The following is an 18,313-nucleotide window of genomic DNA, read 5'->3' on the forward strand; positions in this document are numbered from 1 at the left end:
TTTAGATATTAGGTGTAACAAATGCTTTCTATATATGGAGGCTGATATAGTTACATGTTCTTGAGATAGTAGACATGATTTTTTGGGGAAAACTTTTTAGATTAGGTAGCTGATCTAAGCCTGCTGAGTTTTCTTCTCTTCCAAAGGAAGACAAGGGATTTTTGCAAGGGATTGATTTTAGAACATAGCTTAATTTTTAAGGCCAAAGAAACTAATTCAGCTAAGAGTGTTTTTTTTTTTCCTGAAATCTTCTAAAAACTTATAACTATAATCTTTCAGCTTCCTATTCCTCCTTCTCTAATTACTCTTAGCAAGGTTTTGTTACTGCTGTCAACTCTGTGGGTCACTGGGAAGGAAAATACTTGGGCAAAATTTCTTTTAAAAGAAAATTATACAAGAGGGACATGTACACAAATGCATACTGAATACAATGAAATGCACCTGGAACTGTCTTTCATATATGAGGGTGAATATTGTTTGTTGTAATGGTGATGGAGCTTGTTTGATCATTTCAACTTTCTTTAGTCATTGTTCTTATAATATGCATATATGAGATAGTTATGTAAGATTAGGGATTTGGCTGTACTATTAGTAAAGTCATTGGCTTAATTCAACCCAATTTAATTTCTTGATATCATAGTCTTGGACATATATAGTTTTATTTAATAGAAATAGTTTTGTTTCAGTTAGTGGAATTTATGTCAATTAAGAAATACTAAAAAAAACCCTAAATATCTATTAAGTGCTAGACATATTACTAAATAATAAAGATACTGCAATTAAGACAGATAAGATTTCTATCCTTACTGAATTTACAAATATCAGAAGCCTAAATTAAAAGCATAAAAATGTAAGCATTAGATTCTAGGTAAATGGTCAAAAATGTGGAAAATAAAGAATAACCTTTCTACCCTTCTCTCCCTCCTTCCTTCTCTCTAACTTCTAAGAGAGTGAAGATATTCACAGTTTGTATTATAATTTTTACATCTACTCATACTGTACTTCAAAATTATGTGTGACTTTACAATAATTCCATTAAAGGTCGATTTATTTATGGAGAGTTTTGGGAAAAATTGTAATATGCCAGTACTCCCTTTGAAAGATATCCAGCAGTTAAGGTTAATTTAAGATCAGCTCGGACAAGCATGGTTTGTGTTATTTTTATAGACCCTATTCAATATTCTTTTCTTGGAAACTTTTAGGAATGAAGATGCCATTATTCATAAAATGAAGTCATGCTGAAGACTTAAGACTGGTTGTAAAGTGTTAATCTTTAGAGATGGGGAAATAGTTCTTATCTTGAATTTGGAATGTGGGTAACTTTAAGACTGCTGTATGAAGCAACATTGCCTTTGCATTTTACTTACAAGAGAGAAAAATGTGGACTCCTTTAGTGGAGCAAAGCACTTTCTGACACACCTCTCAAATTACACACCATTGAAGCGATCCCCGCAATGTGTTTGGCTCATGTGTTTCTAGTTAGCTACTAAGAATGAAAGATTCATAACTATCTATTTCAAAAAACATCTTTATTTGCATTGCAAAGACCTTAATTGTTTGGAAACCGGATCAAGAATTGCTTTCAAGCTGTAAGTCAGCAAGTACGGATTGGGCCATTATTGGCATTGAACTTTAAAAAACAAAATTTCTGTGCAAAGAAGGTTCTCAATAATATTTATCAAAGTACTGATTACTATGTTGACTGTAGAAGGATAAAAGTGCCTAAGTTTTCCCACATTGTTAGTGATGTGTACCAAATATTTTTGTAGCTATTATAGAAAGTTCTGATAACCTTTCCCTTATCTTGCCTTTTGGGCAGTGTATAACAGGATCATAGGGAGGAGGAAGTCATACAAACTTACCAGACAGATGATTGGAGTCCCTGTGGCAAGCTTGTGACCTAATTTTCCAAGCACTGTCTACCCAACTGTAGAGTTGGAGCTATATGCTATTAGCTTAAGTAACACTAGGCTTGTATACAAATTTGGGGGTTGGGGAGAAAAAAAAAGGAGGAATAGATACATGAATCTCTCTCTCTAATCTTGCCAGATCCATAACATTAAAGCACTTTGTTAAAAAAGAAAACTTAATACAATATTTCCTCATTTCTTCTTACCATTACTGGAGGATCTTATGTATTTTTTAAAGATGGATGGCAGACTCAGTTATTTTTGAAGTGTGTTTTGAAGACTTTTTTTTTTTTTTGAAATAAAAAGGTAGTATGAGAATGTGTTGGTTAAAGATGGAATTGTTTCCATGCTTTTCTTGTGCAGTAGATTAGTCTGTGTATTTCTGGTAGCAGTTCCTTATGATCCCAGGATGATGAGACTGTTTTCCTCTCATTAAACAAATATTAATGAGTATGTAGTTGATTATGTTTTGTAAAGTTACATAAGATTTCTAGCCTTTGTTATAAGTTTTAGAAATTGCTACTGCAAAAATGAGAATTTTAGGTACTGTTGTGAGGCAGTTTTGTTAGGTCATACACTGACTTCTACTTGCCATCTTGCCTCTGATGTTAGCTAGATGTGGATAAGAACTTACTTCTTCTTAAGGTATGTATATAGTTCATGTCATATGCTATATGTTGAACCAGCTGGGATTATAAAACTGATACAGACTTATATCCATTGGACTTACATAAATCACACTATTTTTTCTAGTAAGTACTTAGAATATTTACTTGCTTTCTAGTATGTCATTGTTTCTCTCCACCCCTAACACTTTCTGATTTCTCTCCAGCATCTCTTGAAAGGGCCAGAAAGCCCAATTCTAAAAGATTTCATGCATCTCCCTTTACCAGGTAATTGGTCCCGTGCATATCTTTAATATTCAACTGCATTCAGGTATCTCATTCATTTTCCTTCTTCCTCTGGGAATGTGACTGAATTTCTTTGGCCTCAGGATCGCCTTCTAATTTTCAACTTGACTTAAGCCACATTGTAGTAAGAGAATCATTATGAATCAAAATTAATAACAGTAGAATGTAATTTTAATGTAGGCCTCTGTCTCTTATAGAATGTATTATAGAATCAATTTAAAATGTTATTCTTTGTCTTATATGTATGGGTCTATGTCAGATTGTTTGTATTGTGAACTCCTAGAGTCCATGTGTCTCTTAATTCTCTTGATGTGGTGTTATGCATATCTGGAAACTATTTTCTTAATGTTCTTTTTCTGCTGCCTTATTTCTGTCTTGTTCCCAGCTGAGATTCTGGAGGAGAACCTTATTACCAGTTGTTTCCTCTTCTCACTTTTCCTACAGTAGTAGTCCACCCACTGTAGTCTAGTGTCTGAGCTCATGATGCCTCTAGGTCATTTGTCGTCTTGTAAAAGCCACGCCAAAAGGCAAATGTTTTGTTTTTGTCTTGGTTTTGCTGTGGCATTTACTGCAGGCTCTTAGAGGACACGGACTGTGTTTAGTTCACTATTGAATTTTTTATTGCTTAGAATTTGTAGTACTTTGTAGATTGTCCATTTACTGAAGGAATGCATGCTTGTAATGATCTTTTTTTTTTTTTTTGTAAATAATGTTCCTAAAAGTTACCTTTTAGTTACTTTACCTCTAAGGATATCTCGGAGGAGAGCTAAAATATTTCTGACTCAAGGTTAGGGAAAATAAAGATTTGTTTTATATATTTTTTTTTGAGAATTATTTGAAAGAATCAAAAGGAAAATCAAGTAGAATAGATCTATATAGAATTGAAATTTAAATGTTGATTAATTAACATACTGGAAAGCGAATATGTAGAGGGACTACATATTTAATGCACTAAATTGAGCCAAATTAAGTAGATAGGATGAAAAGTTAATGTTTCTCCTCTAACAAATGGGCTTTGTAAAGAAGAATGGGTTATAGATCTAATAGCGAAACTACTACTTCTCTGTATATCAGAGATAAATTTGTGATCCCCTCTGTATTATTGTTAATGAATATGTGCTCACTGTTGAAAAATCTGGAAAATAAAAATGGACAAAAAGGAAAGACTGACAAACATCTGTAGTCCCACCACTTCCCCTTTTATCTTAATAAATATCTCTCCAGTCATGAAAATAAAAAGAATGTTCTCTTCCTTTGTCTTCCATGGTGTTTGTTATTCTTTCCTGGTTTACACCCTACCTATTTTCCCTTATTTATTTGCACTTAGATGTTCATTCAGAAGCTCTGCTCCTAGGAGTTCAATATGTATCCAAAAGTTGTTCCAAAGTGGTAATCTCCTCAGGTAAATTGTAGCTCTATCTGTTGGTATCAGAGAAGCCAGTGGTTTTTGTTTTTCTTTCTTTCATTTCTTTTCTTTTCTTTTTTCTTTCTTTTTTTTTTTTTTTTTTGGCTTAGTTCATGGTTTTGTTCATAATCTGAACACTCATAAGTTGCGAAGTTTCTGAGTTTTCCAGAATTCTTTTCTTAGCTCTCATCTCATTTCATGTTTTATTGTTTTCCAAGATGACTTCAGCACTTCACATTGTTTTCATTATAACAGTGACTTTCAATTTTTTTTCTCCTGCTGGTAGCGTTCTCCGAAGCTCTATTCCTTTATCTCTGACTATACCTGAAGGTTGCACAGGCCTTTTAGACTTTATGTTTACCAAAATATATTTTTTGCATTTTTCCTAAACCTGCACCCCTCTCTTCTTTTTCCTATTCTTTGAATAGAGCCACTGTTATGAAATGGTAACATTAGTGATCTGTGAATCTTTCTGGACTCTTTGCCTTACCCACCACTCTGTCCCACTTTTAAGTAATCAGTCACCAAATCTTGATTCCAATTACAGAATGGCTGACAGAGCATTCCCCTCTTCTCTGTCCTCACTGATAATCATATTATTATCTTGCTTAAAATTCTACAGTGCCTTCCATATGCTCTCTATAAAGTCCAGTTCCTCTTTGTAGTGGCACACAACGAAGGCCCTCTGTGATACAGTCTCCCTCCTTTACTTTCAGGTCTCATTCTTTGACTCTTGTACTCCACAAATGCTATAATAATTGCAGTAATTGAATACACTTAGCTTCATGCTTCCATGACTTTGCACAAGCTGTTCCCTTTGCCTGGAGTTTGTTCTTTCTGTCAGCCTCATCATTTTGTCTATATTATTTTACATGTGGCTTAAAGGTTACTTTCCTGGAAAAAAATAGTTCCTTTTTTGTGTCCAAGTGGTGCCTTATACTTTAAAGTAGTAATTAAGTTGCATTGTATGGTTTATTTACTTGTTTTCCCCTTTAACAAGTATGAACTCTTGCCAGTAGACAATGTGTCTGAGTAAACTTTGTCTTTCTTGAGCCTTAGCACAATGCTAAGTGTACAGCATGTACTCAGTTTTTGTTGTAATACATATTGAAGGAATAAATGCTTAAAATGCTTTTTGATGTTAATGAGATTCCAGTATCTGTTCTACATGTAAACAAAGTATGATAGAAAAAGTGAACAGGGTTTATTTGTTCCGTTTGACTGTTTTACCTGATCTCTCATCCAGAGTGTTCTGGAGGTGAAATTGTAAGGTAGACACAGTTTATCTGCAATGTCATTCTATTTCTTTATCTGTCATTATTCCATATTTTGCACCATGGATGTCACAAGGTTGTCCTCCAGCTGCCCAAGATATGTCACTGTTGCCATCCCTCTATTTTTATGTGTTTAGCATTCAAGTTATATCAAGTTATATCTAGCATTCAAGTTAATCACAGGAGAGCCTGTGATTTATAGGTAAAATGTTGAGATTGGGCCAGTATGGGAAACTTTAGAATTGAACCTGTTGCTTTCTGCCACCACTCTTCATAACTCTCCTTTCCATTAAAAATAGACCTACAGTATTTGCCAGTAGATCAGTATTCAATCAAAACACCTCTCTGGAGTAATTATCTTAATTACTTAAGAAAAAAAGACTATGAGTAATGAAAACATATGATAAATCTTAAAATATATGATATATGATTTATGTAAAGACTGTGTAGTATAGTTTTCATATTTTTATAATGAAGAAAGTAAAACCAAGACAGGTCAAATGATTTGTCCTACATCATACAACTAGTTCATCACAGAGTTAGTCTTAAAATCTAAGCATCCTGGGACTCCTGGATGGCTCAGTAGTTTAGTGCCTGCCTTCGGCCCAGGGTGTGATCCTGGGCTTCCAGGATCTAGTCCCGCATCAGGCTGTCCATGGGGAGCCTGCTTCTCCCTCTGCCTATGTCTCTGCCTCTCATGAATAAATAAATAAAATCTTAAAAAAATATCTAAGCGGGATCCCTGGGTGGCGCAGCGGTTTGGCGCCTGCCTTTGGCCCAGGGCGCGATCCTGGAGACCCGGGATCGAATCCCACGTCGGGCTCCCGGTGCATGGAGCCTGCTTCTCCCTCTGCCTGTGTCTCTGCCTCTCTCTCTCTCTCCTCTGTGACTATCATGAATAAATAAAAAAAAAATATCTAAGCAGTAGAGATGGTAATAATGTAGCCCTCCCTGGCTGGGAGTAAATCTCGGAGTGAGGGAGGGGTAAATAAATTATTAAAATGATATAAATGGTAGTTCATCAACTCAAACCACAGGTATAATACTTAGGCTTTTGTTCAAAATCTCTTTATTAAAATTTTAGAACTAACTTGCTCAGCTTATTTCCAATCCCAGAAGAATAAAGCAATAGAAGTTGATGATGTGGTTCTGAAGAGGTATATAAACAACAAGGGGAAGGGACACCTGACAGGCTGGTAAGAGAGAGGGGGAAAAAATGACTGCACACATTATATACTATATATTTTATATGCCATATATATTAAGTAAAAGAACCAAAATCATTATAGACTAAGTCCATTTAATGAAGGAGAAAAATTATGTTTTACACCTCAGTACACTGTGAGAATGTTGTAACATATTATGCTACTTGATAGTAAAAGTGTCCAACCATAAAATGACCATTAAGAAATGATTATAGGCCACAACCAGGGCAGAATGTTGGTGGGTGAATACCCCTTGTGCTACTGAAAACTGATGTTTTCATTATGGTGGAATAAGAAGTGTTTTTGTTTTGTTTTGTTTTGTTTTGTTTTTCTTTACCATTTTTCCCTCTCCGTCCTGCAAAGAACACCAGTTTTGACACGTATGGACAGTAGTGCCCTTATGGAAGCCTAGGAATCCAGCAGATAAGTTCCAACACATTATTGGAGCAAAAAAAAAAAAAAAAAAAAGAAAATAAATCCAAGATTGGACACAGGAATGATTTCACTTTACCTGTGTTGCTCTTCCCCCAAGGCATAACTCAGTGTCAAGAAAGACCTTCTTGGCCAGGATTTATCCTGTGGGGGAAAGTGAGCATCCGTGAGAGAATGTTCAGCTTCCCCAGTATGTGGAGTATCACCAAAGAGACCTATTTCTTTTCTGCCCCATCTGAAATATCAAGTAATGAATTGCATGACTGGGAAAACAGCATTTAGGGCTCAAGGTGGAATGTGTAAAAGGGCTGCAGATCCTACTAATAGCTTTGCAGACTATATCAGGAAGCCGATCCATGAGCTGCTGGAGATGCCTCCCCTGTGGATCTCTACAACTGATCCAACACTCCATGTACCTTACCTTGCTCCTCTCTCTTCCATAGTGGTGGCTCCTGGGTATACTCCTGAAGCAGTGAGGATGAACCTTTGCCGATAGTTAGCGAGCACTTGCAGAAAGCCAGCCTGACTGCAGAATTGGGAGAAACTACACAAACTTGAGCATTCAGTATTGCCCTAAGGAAAGCAAAGGGAGGTTATCAGCATTTGACCTGACTTGCAGGATCCACAGAAGGTATACAATCTTACGAATTCCCCCAGAACAGGGAATAAGAACTATGCAGCAGGAATATCCAGAGAAAAGATCTGAGAAAGCCCCAGAATCTTCAACAGGATTGAAGGAAGGTTTTCTCTCCTGAAACCAGTTAGTAAAGACTGGAGAAGATGACTGTTTCTCCAAATGCAAAGATAGCAATACAGAACTTGAGGAACCTAAAAAAAAAAAAAAAAAAAAAAAAAAAAATCAAAGAAAAATGACACCACTAAGGAAGACAGTTTTCCAGTAGCTGACATCCTCTCCACTCTCATGGATATTTTCAATTTTCCTGATTAAAGAATTAAAAATCGTTATTTTAAGGAATCTTGGAGAACTGCAAACAACCAAATGACAAAACACTGAAAGGACAATTCAATGAAATCAGGAAAACAATACATAAACAAAATGAGAAGTTTAACAGAGATAGTAATTATAAAAAAGAACTAAAAGAATTTTGAAGCTGAGGAATACAATGAATGAAATGAAAAATGCAGTAGAAGGCATTGGTATCAAACTGGATCAAGCAGAAGAAAGAATCTGTAAATTAGATTACAGATTATTTCAAATTATTTGGTTTAGAGAACAATAACAGAAGGAGTGAAAATGAGTGAAGAAAGCCTACTTGAACCATAGAATACCATTAAAAGGAGCAATTGACAAATTTCCGAAATCCCAGAAGGAAAAGAGAGGGAGAAAGGGAGCATGAAACTTATTAAAAAAAATAATGGAGCTGAGAATTTATCAAATATTGGGAAAGAATTAGACATCTAAATTCATGAAACTCAATCTCCCCAAGATTTTCACACAAAGTGATCTGTTCCAAGACACATATTAAAATGATCTAAAATCAAAGACAGAAAGCAAGACGGGTGCCTGGGTGGCTCAGTCGGTTAAGCATCTGACTCTTGAGTTTGGCTTAGGTCATAATCTCAGTTGGTGAGATTGAGCCCTGTGTCAGGCTTTACATTGAGTATGGAGCCTGCTTAAGATACCCTCTCTCTCCATTCCCCACTGCACCCTGCTCACATGTGCTCCCCGCCAGAAAAAAGAAAAAGAGAAAAAGGCAGCAAGAGGAAAAAAAGTCTAAAATACAAGGTAACCCCCATTAAGCTATTAGTGGAATTCTCAGCAGAAACCTTGCAGGCCAGGAGAGAGTGGGATGGTATATTTAAAGTGCTGAAAGAAAAAAACAAACAAACAAACAAAAAACCCAACTGCTAACCCAAGATTTTATCTAGCAAAGTTGTTCTTCAGAAATATTTTCCCAGACAAACAAGTTAAAGGAATTCATCACCAGTATACATGCTTTATAAGAAATATTGAAAGTAATTCTTCAAACTGAAATGAAAGGATGCTAATTAGTAAGAGGAAAACATATGAGAATATAAAACTCACTGGTGAAGCTAAGTATTTACCCATATTCAGAATGCTCTAATACTAAAATGTAGTGGTACATTAATTTATTCACTCTAGTATAAGATTAAAGAACAAAAAAACTCAAAATAACTATAGTCATAATTTGTTGATGGATATATATTACAAAAAGAGGTAAATTGTGATATTAGAAACCTAAAATGTGTATATGGGGGTGGGGAAGTAAAAGTGTAGTTTTTGTCTATGATCAAAGTTACCACTTTAAAATACACTGTTCTATTTATAAGATATTTTGTAAGCCTTGTGGTAACCATAAGCAAAAATTTACAGTAGGTACACAAAAGATAGAGAAGGGAATCAAAGAATAGCATTAACAAAAATAATCAATTCATAAAGGAAAACAGCGGAGGAAAGAAACAAGGGAACTACTAAACAGCCAAACTCAGTTAGATGAGTGAGTAGTCTAACTCATTAGTAAGTCCTTACCTATCAGTAATTCTTTTAAATGTAAATGGATTAAATTCTCCAATCAAAAGACTTAGTTGGATGAATAGAGTAAAACAAAACAAGGGCAGTCCCGGTGGTTTAGCAGTTTAGCAGTGCCTTCAGCCCAGGGCATGATCCTGGAGACCTGGGATCGAATCCCACGTCAGGCTCCCTGCATGGAGCCTGCTTCTCCCTCTGCCTGTATCTCTGCCTCTCTCTCTCTCTTTCTGTGTCTCTTGTGAATAAATAAATAAAATCTTAAAAAACAAAAACAAAAACAAAACAAGATCTAACTACATGCTGCCTATGAGAGACCCACTTCAGCTTTAACAAGACACATAGGCTCAAACTGGAGAGTTGGAAAATATATTCTATATATTCTATATAAATGGAAACCAAAAGAGAGCAGAGGCAGCTATCTATACTTATATCAGACAAAATAGACTTTAAGTAAAAAACTATAACAAGAAATAAAGAAGGTCATTATATAATAATGAGTGAATTTATCAAGAGGATATAAAATATATATAAAAATATTTATATATAAATAAATATTTAAATATAAATATATTTATATAATATAATATATTTATATATTTGATATAATATTTATAAATAAATATATATAGCAAATATATATATATATCAAATACTAACAAATCTGTAAGGAGAAATAGAAAACAATACAATATTAGTGGAGAACTTTAATACCCTACTTTCAATAAAAGATACATAATCCATACTGAAAATCAGTAAGGAACCATTGGGTTTAAACAATACTTTAGATCAAATGGACCTAACAGACCATGTAGAACATTCCATCCAAAAACAGCAAAATAGTCTCCTCAAGAGAACATGGAATACTTTTGGGATAGATTGCATGATAGGTCACAAAACAAGTCTTAGTAAATTTAAGGTTAAAATTGTACCAAATATCTCTTTGGGTGCAAAACACAAGCGATAACAAGTGTTGGTGAGGATGAAAAGGGAGAAGAGGGAACCCTTGTAAGCTGTTGTTGAGGATGTAAATTGGTACAGTCATTATGGAAGACAGTGTGGGGGTTCCTTAATAAATTAAAACCAGAACTACCATATGATCTAGAAATCCCAATACTGATTAACTGAAGGATGGGAGGTTAGGATCTCAAAGAGTTATCTACACCCCCATGTTCACTGTAACATATTCACATTAAGAAAGACTTGGAAACCACTTAAGAATCCCTCCACAGATGAATTGCTACAGAAATTGTGTGAATTAATTAATTAATTAATTAATTAATTAAGGAATATTATTCAGCCAGTGGAAGAAAATCCTGCCATTTGTGATAATGTAAATAGACTGAGGGCATTATGCTAAGTGAAATAAGTTAGGGAAAGAAATACTCTTTGATCCTACTTATATGTGGAATCTAAAAGTGTTGGACTTACAGAAACAGAATAGTGGTTGTTGCCTTGTCTGGTTGTGTGGCAAATGGGGAGATGTTAGCCAAAGAGTGCAAACTTCCAGTTATAAGGTGAATAAGTTGTAGGGATCTTATATAAGTACTTCATTGTGACTATAGGTAATAGTATGGTATTATATCCTTGAATGTGGCTAAGAGAGGTGATCTTAAATGTTCTCACCACACACAGAAAAATGGTAATTACTTAAGGTTATAGAGTTATTAACTAAAATTAATGTGGTAATCATTTTGCAATATACAATATGTATATCAAATTATCACATTGCACGTCTTAAGCTTACATAATGTTATATGTTAATTATATCTCTATAAAGCTGAAAGAAAGAAGTGGCTGTAATATTCAGAATTTTCTGTGGAAAGATTGACAAATAGAAGCATTAAGAAGATTGTTTAAATGATTAAGTAAGAAATATCTTATAAAATGCTATAAAATATAGAAATTGTTACGATAAACTATTTTAAATTTGTATCAAATGGAAATGTAATTAAAATAATTTAAAAATTTAAGAGGTACCTTATTATCTAGAAAAGTATGTATGTGGAAAAGCTGCATGTTATAATTGAAATGAATTGAAGACTGATCTATTATATCATTCATGATACTGAGAGGCTATTATTTATTCATTTATATGTATACCTGAGGTACACATATAAGTTTATGAAGGTAGTAACTTAAAAAATTTTTTTTTTGTCCAGTGCCGAAGTTAAGGGTCTGGTTTATTGCAGAGATTATAAATGTGTTGGCTGAATACTGAAATAAAGTCTCATGCTTGAAATTATTCTCCCAAGACATTCTGAAAAATATTATGTTCTCAGGTGAGTTAGCAAAAGTTTATTTAATCCACAGTAGAGCTGATTTATAGGGACTAAAGTTTTCTGTTTTCATAATAGGAACAAGAATCATAAAATCCATCTGGGAACCTGAGAAACATATCCTACCTTTATTGTTGCCAAAACCTCTTGAATAATATTCTCTCTAGCCTTTCTCATGTGTTTAACCAGTCTGTTCCACTCTATATCCCTCATCCCCCACCTATTCTCCCCATGAGAGAGGTTTTCACCTCTCCTTTCCCTTTGCTGATCCAGGGGTAGAAGAACTCCTTTTGTCAAATGAAGATACTATTTTCTGTATGATAAAGTAGTTAAGTTGGCTTATCTCATTTCAGCTCTCTTGATCTTAAATTATGTTTATACTATTTAAGTTCTTGTTTTGTAGATACTGTTGATTCTTGAACAACATGAATTTGAACTGCACTTTACTCATACGTGGACTTATTTTAATTAATACAGTAGAGTACTGTAAATGCATTTTTGCTTCCTTATGGTTTTCTTAATATTTTCTTTCTGTAGCATACTTTATTGTAAGAAAAAGGTATATATTTTATATTTATATAGCTTTGGGCCAACAGTAGGTTATCAGTAGTTAAGTTTTGGGGGAGTCAAAATAAAACATGACTATGCATGTGTGGGTGCTTCTAACTCCCACATTGTTCTGGGTTCAACTGTATTTTGTTTAGCCTATAAACTATTCCCCCAAAGTCTCTAATATCCTGATAAATTGGCTTTTTTTTAAAATATCACAAATACGTTTTTATTTGTCACCATTAAATGTCAGAATTTTAAACAGATTCTTGGAATGGTGGTTCATATCCATCAGCTTGTTCAACTTTAGCACCTGTCTCATCCCCCGTAGCTTTTCCAGAACTACTACCTTCACCATGAAGCTCCATGAGTTTTCCCAATTCAAACTTGGGCTTCTTCAGCATTTTTACTTTTCTAATGAAGACATCATGGAGTGGATAAATAGACTGACAAGCTTTTTCTATATCTTTTCCGATGCTGTCTGGAATCAAATTTTTGACCACTTCTTTCAACTCATTTGTCTGCACCTCTCGGGTCATGATTTCCATCATCTTTTTCCGGATTTGGCAGACCTGTTGTTGCTGAGTGTAAGAGGTCTTCCGAATCTGATAATTGCATTTTTTAGTAAAACCAACACAAAATCGACAAAGCAAATAACTATCTGTAGTCTTTACATCAACATGAGCTTCAATCATGGTCTGCCATTTTTTGACCATGGAGCACATTTTGTCATGGGTAAGATCCATGCCATGGAAATTAGGCAGTTTTTGCCCTGCACATCCTCAGTAATTAGCTTGAATTTCCTAAATGCAACTTCATCATTCTGCAGATCAGCAAGGCTAACTTCAAAAATGCGACCGTTGAGACCATCAGATGTGATTTTGTTTCCTTGAGTTCTTGTGGCTAGTGTTTTTCCAATATTTCTTTTTTTTATTTTTTTTTTATTTATGATAGTCACAGAGAGAGAGAGAGAGAGAGGCAGAGACACAGGCAGAGAGAGAAGCAGGCTCCATGCACCGGGAGCCCGATGTGGGATTCGATCCCGGGTCTCCAGGATCGCGCCCTGGGCCAAAGGCAGGCGCCAAACCGCTGCGCCACCCAGGGATCCCCTCCAATATTTCTTATATTGAACATAGCTGGCACTTTCACGTCATACCAATCTTTCTTAGAAAATGGATCAACCACTTTCTTCTTGGCTCCCTTTTTGCCACCTTTCATAAGGCACTTGTTCTTGCCAACTGCCATGGAGCTGCTCTAAATTGACTTTTTTTTTTTTTTTTTAAGATCTACTTGAGTGATATGGCTGAAATTAAACTGAGTTAGAGACTGGTGGTAAAATATTCCACAATTAAAGCATGAAGGTAAAAAGCTTGAAGGACAAAAATTTACTGTTTCATGGGATAGTTTTGCTCTGTCTGGTGACATTGTGTTATTTTGCTTGGGCTAGGACTTGTCTTTTGGTTGATATCTAAAAGTTAAGCTCTCTTGTTTTGGTGGAGAGTGGATCAAACTCCACAACTTTCTAGAAAACAAAGCTTTTCCACTCCAAATTGCTAACCCTGTGTTTGTTCCAGCACTCACCTGGTGGTTAGGCAAAGCTTATTCTTCTATTCAGTGGTTTATTGCCTGGAGTTTGAAAAGAAAGTTATAATTGAATAACACTTGAGTTTCGTGTTTTCTTTGTCACTTGAATGACTTGTATATGATGAGTATGCTTTCTCTAATTCATTTCCAAAGGTATAAAAATAAGAGTGAAGCAAATGTAGATAACAATGTCTTTACGATATCTCATCTGAATTCATGATGAAATTGTACAAAATAAGTTTTCCCCCCTTTCTTTTGTATTTTGAAATTAGCTCTCAGTACTGGTACAAATAATCCTTACAATGAGTAAACTCCAGAAATAGTTCAATTCTAGGGAGAATTTCTAGCCCACTTGAAGAACATATCTTTGACAACTTCTCCTTTTCTTGCCATATACACTTGGTTGCCAAGTACTGCTACTTTCAAACTGAAGTTTACCCTTGCTTTTGCCTTATCTGGCCTATTTTCACTATTTTAAGACCATATGACTGTTTTCTTAAACTATTACCTTCCAAGTGGTCTCTACATCTGCCTCCATCCTACTTCAGTTTATCCTTAATTACTACTTCTAGATCAGTTTTGCTAAAACAGACCTTAAATCTTATCAGTCTGTTACGTAAAACACTGCCAAGGGAAGCAAATTCAATTTAGGCTCTCCATAACCTGGTGACTTCCCTTCATTTTAAGTTTAGCCCTGCTACTCTCTTTCCTATGTGCTGATTAGCCAAGGTGAAGTACTGCACACTTCTCTCTGCCTACCTCTGTCTTTCCGGCTTCTCTGCCTTTAATGTATCTCCCTCTTTTTTACCTGGAATATGTTTGACTTTATCTTCATGTGCAAATTCTAATCTGTCATTTGGCAAATTTATTCTATGCCATCATGGAATAATCTATGTTCTCTGATAAATGTTCTCCCCATATGTTTTCTCAGGATCCTTTGGTATTTATTTCTAACATTTACTGGAATTTATATAGATGTATGCATATATATAAATGTCTTACATTTCAACAGGTATTAAGTTTCCCCAAGGTAGGCTCCATATCTAGATTCTACTTTTAGATAAGTTGCAAGGCCTAGAATGGTGGTTTTGTGTGTGATAGGAGCTCAATATACATGTGTTAAATGATAAAATAAATGAACTTTGTCTTGTATGTTCCATTGTGGGTTTTGTACCAGTAACACCTTAACTCTCTGTCTGAAAAGAAAAAAAAATGTAACAGTGGCCACAATTTTTACTGAGTGTAAGTTGAAATCGTCTGAAAAAAGTTTAATCATGGAGACAATCAGGATGTACTCTGTTATTTAGAATAAAACCTCTGGCAAACATGCCTGTTTTTCAAGTTCTTAGTCTTTCAAATGTAGGCTATGATTATTCCCTTTAAACATCTCACAGATTTAATAAGTTGAACCATTGTCTTGAAGCAGTTTATAACTTACTCCATGAAGAAACTTGAACTCCTGAAATAAAAGGCCAAGAAAGGTGAGAGTATTTCAATTTTACACCTTCTTTTTTTCTAACCATTCCTGTCATTAGAGTACAGTTTTCAAGGTTTGTGTAAAATAGCAACCTATGAGTAAGACAATGAGATCTTTCTGATATTTTCACTTAAAAAAAAAACACTCATGAAAAGGGCCTCAAAAGCCATGCATCAGCACATTGATTTTATCAAGTTCCATGGTAATTATGAATATTTTTAATAGTATGAATAATGCTATCCATTCTTTTCCTGCTTTTTTCTAATTCATTTTGCACAATTTTCTGTGGTAAAGTGAATTAGATTCACTGTTGCTTGTGAGGATATTATTAAGTGATTCTTAATCCAGGTTTTTATAATGAATCAAATCAAATTAAAAATATGAAAATTATAAATAATTATGACAGTGGAACCATTTTGGATATTATTCAGCTGCTGAGAGTAAAACAAAACTGAAAAAACATTGGAAAAATAATGAAACATGGCTTTGGTCTGAATGCTCAGGAAATTTCTGTGCTGTGTTCAGTTCATTGTGCTGTGTACTCAGATTCTGGAGAATGCTAGCATTAGACAAAGGACTGAAAATATGGTTACTATTTAGAGATGTTCATTGTTTGAGGAGAAACTCAACAGAATCTTGAATATTCTCATGACATGTATGGAATAATTTTATAGAGACTATTTTAAATCAGAAGTGCATTTTATATGTCAATGTCTTAAAATGTGTTTTGCTTTCAAGATATGATATTTAAGGTATTTTGGTGGGAATGTTTTGTTCTAACAGTAGTATACCATATTTGTTTGAACTTTTGAAAGTTGATTGATAACCATAATGTTAATTTATTTAACTGAAAAAAAATTTTCTTTTTTTTAGAGAGGGAGAGAGAGCACAAGTAGGGAGGTGGGGTCAGAGCGCAGAGGGAGAGAGAGAATCTTAAGCAGGCTCCATGCCCAGCACAGAGCCAGACACAGGGCTTGGTCTCACCACCCTGAGATCATAACCTGAGCTGAAATCAAGAAGGTGCTTAATGTACAAAGCCACCCAAGTGCCACTTTTAGCTGAAATTTTGAGTGATTCCTTAAATATTTCCATAGAAATATATTTTTCATTTATTTCCGCCTTGTTATATGTATTTTTTAAATGATTTTATTTATTTACTCGTGAGAGACATAGAGAGAGGCAGAGACATAGGCATAGGTAGATGCAGACTGCATGCAGGGAGCCCGATGTGGGACTTGATCCTGGGACTCCAGGATCATGCCTTGAACCGAAAGGTAGATGCTTAACGGCTGAGCCACCCAGATGTTCCTTGTTATATGTATTTTAATGAGAGTCTCCTGATAAAAGTTGTATAAGTAGAATTGCTATTTTGTCTTAATACTGATTATATCTCTTATTTTGTGGGCCTTTTGATGAGTTGATGAGTACACACCAATTTATTTTACCAACATTAGTCTATAGAAAGATAACTCCTGTCCTCTTTTTGAGGTTATTTTATGCAGTCTTGGTTAATGGAACATAAAGTGGGACCTTATGAGGTGACAGAGAATGTTTGGTTTAACTTGGGGTCATATGGGAAAGAAAATGGGCTATTTTTTCACAAAGAATTTAAGAATCTTGCAGAGAACTGTTTGCCACTGCAATTATGAAAACCGTAACTGTGCTTAATTTTTATTTTCTATTTTAAATGCTCAGGTGATTTTAATTTTATCTGTAAAATGTTAGAAGTATATTGTGATTAAAATAGCATGTGTCTAAGAAATAGTTTTGGTCCATCTCATTTCTTTTCCCTTTTTCTTTTTCAAAAGATATGTAAACCTAGAAAACCTGCAGAGAGGGCCAGACCTTTCTCTTTCTGTCTTTTCTCACTATTGTTTCATATTTTACCTGGTATCATTCTTAAGATTACTTCATGAGACAACTGTCAATATCGCTTAATGTTAGCTATCCACCTAAAGGGATAGGAAAAACGTTTTTCAATATGGGTGTGTGTGGATAGACAAACCACTGCTATGATAGAAAGAGATTATATTTGCTTGATATTAACATTAAGATTTTTTTCTCCCCTTTAAAAAATTGGCTTCTGAGAATTTTGTGTCTTAAAGTATCAAGGATCCAACTTTTAAAGTGGTATTTTTTTTTAAAGATTTTATTTATTTATTCTTGAGAAACACAGGATGAGAGGCAGAGACATAGGTAGAGGGAGACGCAGGCTCCCTATGGGGAGCCCAATGGAGGACTTGATCCCAGGACTCTGGGATCATGCCCTCAGCCAAAGGCAGATAGATGCTCAATCACTGAGCCACCCAGGTGTCCCTAAAGTGGTATTCTTTAATTAATATTTGGTAAATGTTATACAACCGACCTTGTGTATTTTGCTGGGAAACTGCTATTGTCTATCTTAAAATTCACAAATCCCAATCTTCACCCATTCCTCCAGGATTATTCAATAATTAATTGTGTAACTCAGAACAATCTTAAAAAGTTAGATATCTCCAAGATTCCTTCCCAGCTCTAATATTCTAGAAGTCCTTGATTTTAATCTATATTACTTCTCAACTACAGTGGAAAAGTAGCAACATTCTGATTTTTAGGATAATGTTGATTATTTCTTTACAGTATTCTAAGTCAAATGGAAAACCCTGTTTATAAAATAACCCCAAAATATCTAGCTTTTATTCTCTGAAGAAAGATAATCTATAATATATTTTTCTACTTGATATGTTTTTACTTTGGGAAACCCTATGGGGAAAATACATTTTCAGACAGCTTGAAACT

General features: G+C 34.7%; 1 protein-coding gene and 1 pseudogene across 5 annotated transcripts in view; one reads left to right on the forward strand and one right to left on the reverse strand.

Moving 5' to 3' along the window:
* EPS8 (EGFR pathway substrate 8, signaling adaptor) overlaps nucleotides 1–18,313 on the forward strand; it is a 176,411-nt gene that overhangs the window by 13,312 nt on the left and 144,786 nt on the right. The window lies entirely within an intron of this gene.
* LOC144297161 (small ribosomal subunit protein eS1-like) lies at nucleotides 12,708–13,719 on the reverse strand (annotated as a pseudogene).

Source organism: Canis aureus, chromosome 25 (genome assembly GCF_053574225.1).
Source record: "Canis aureus isolate CA01 chromosome 25, VMU_Caureus_v.1.0, whole genome shotgun sequence".
Taxonomy (NCBI): domain Eukaryota; kingdom Metazoa; phylum Chordata; class Mammalia; order Carnivora; family Canidae; genus Canis; species Canis aureus.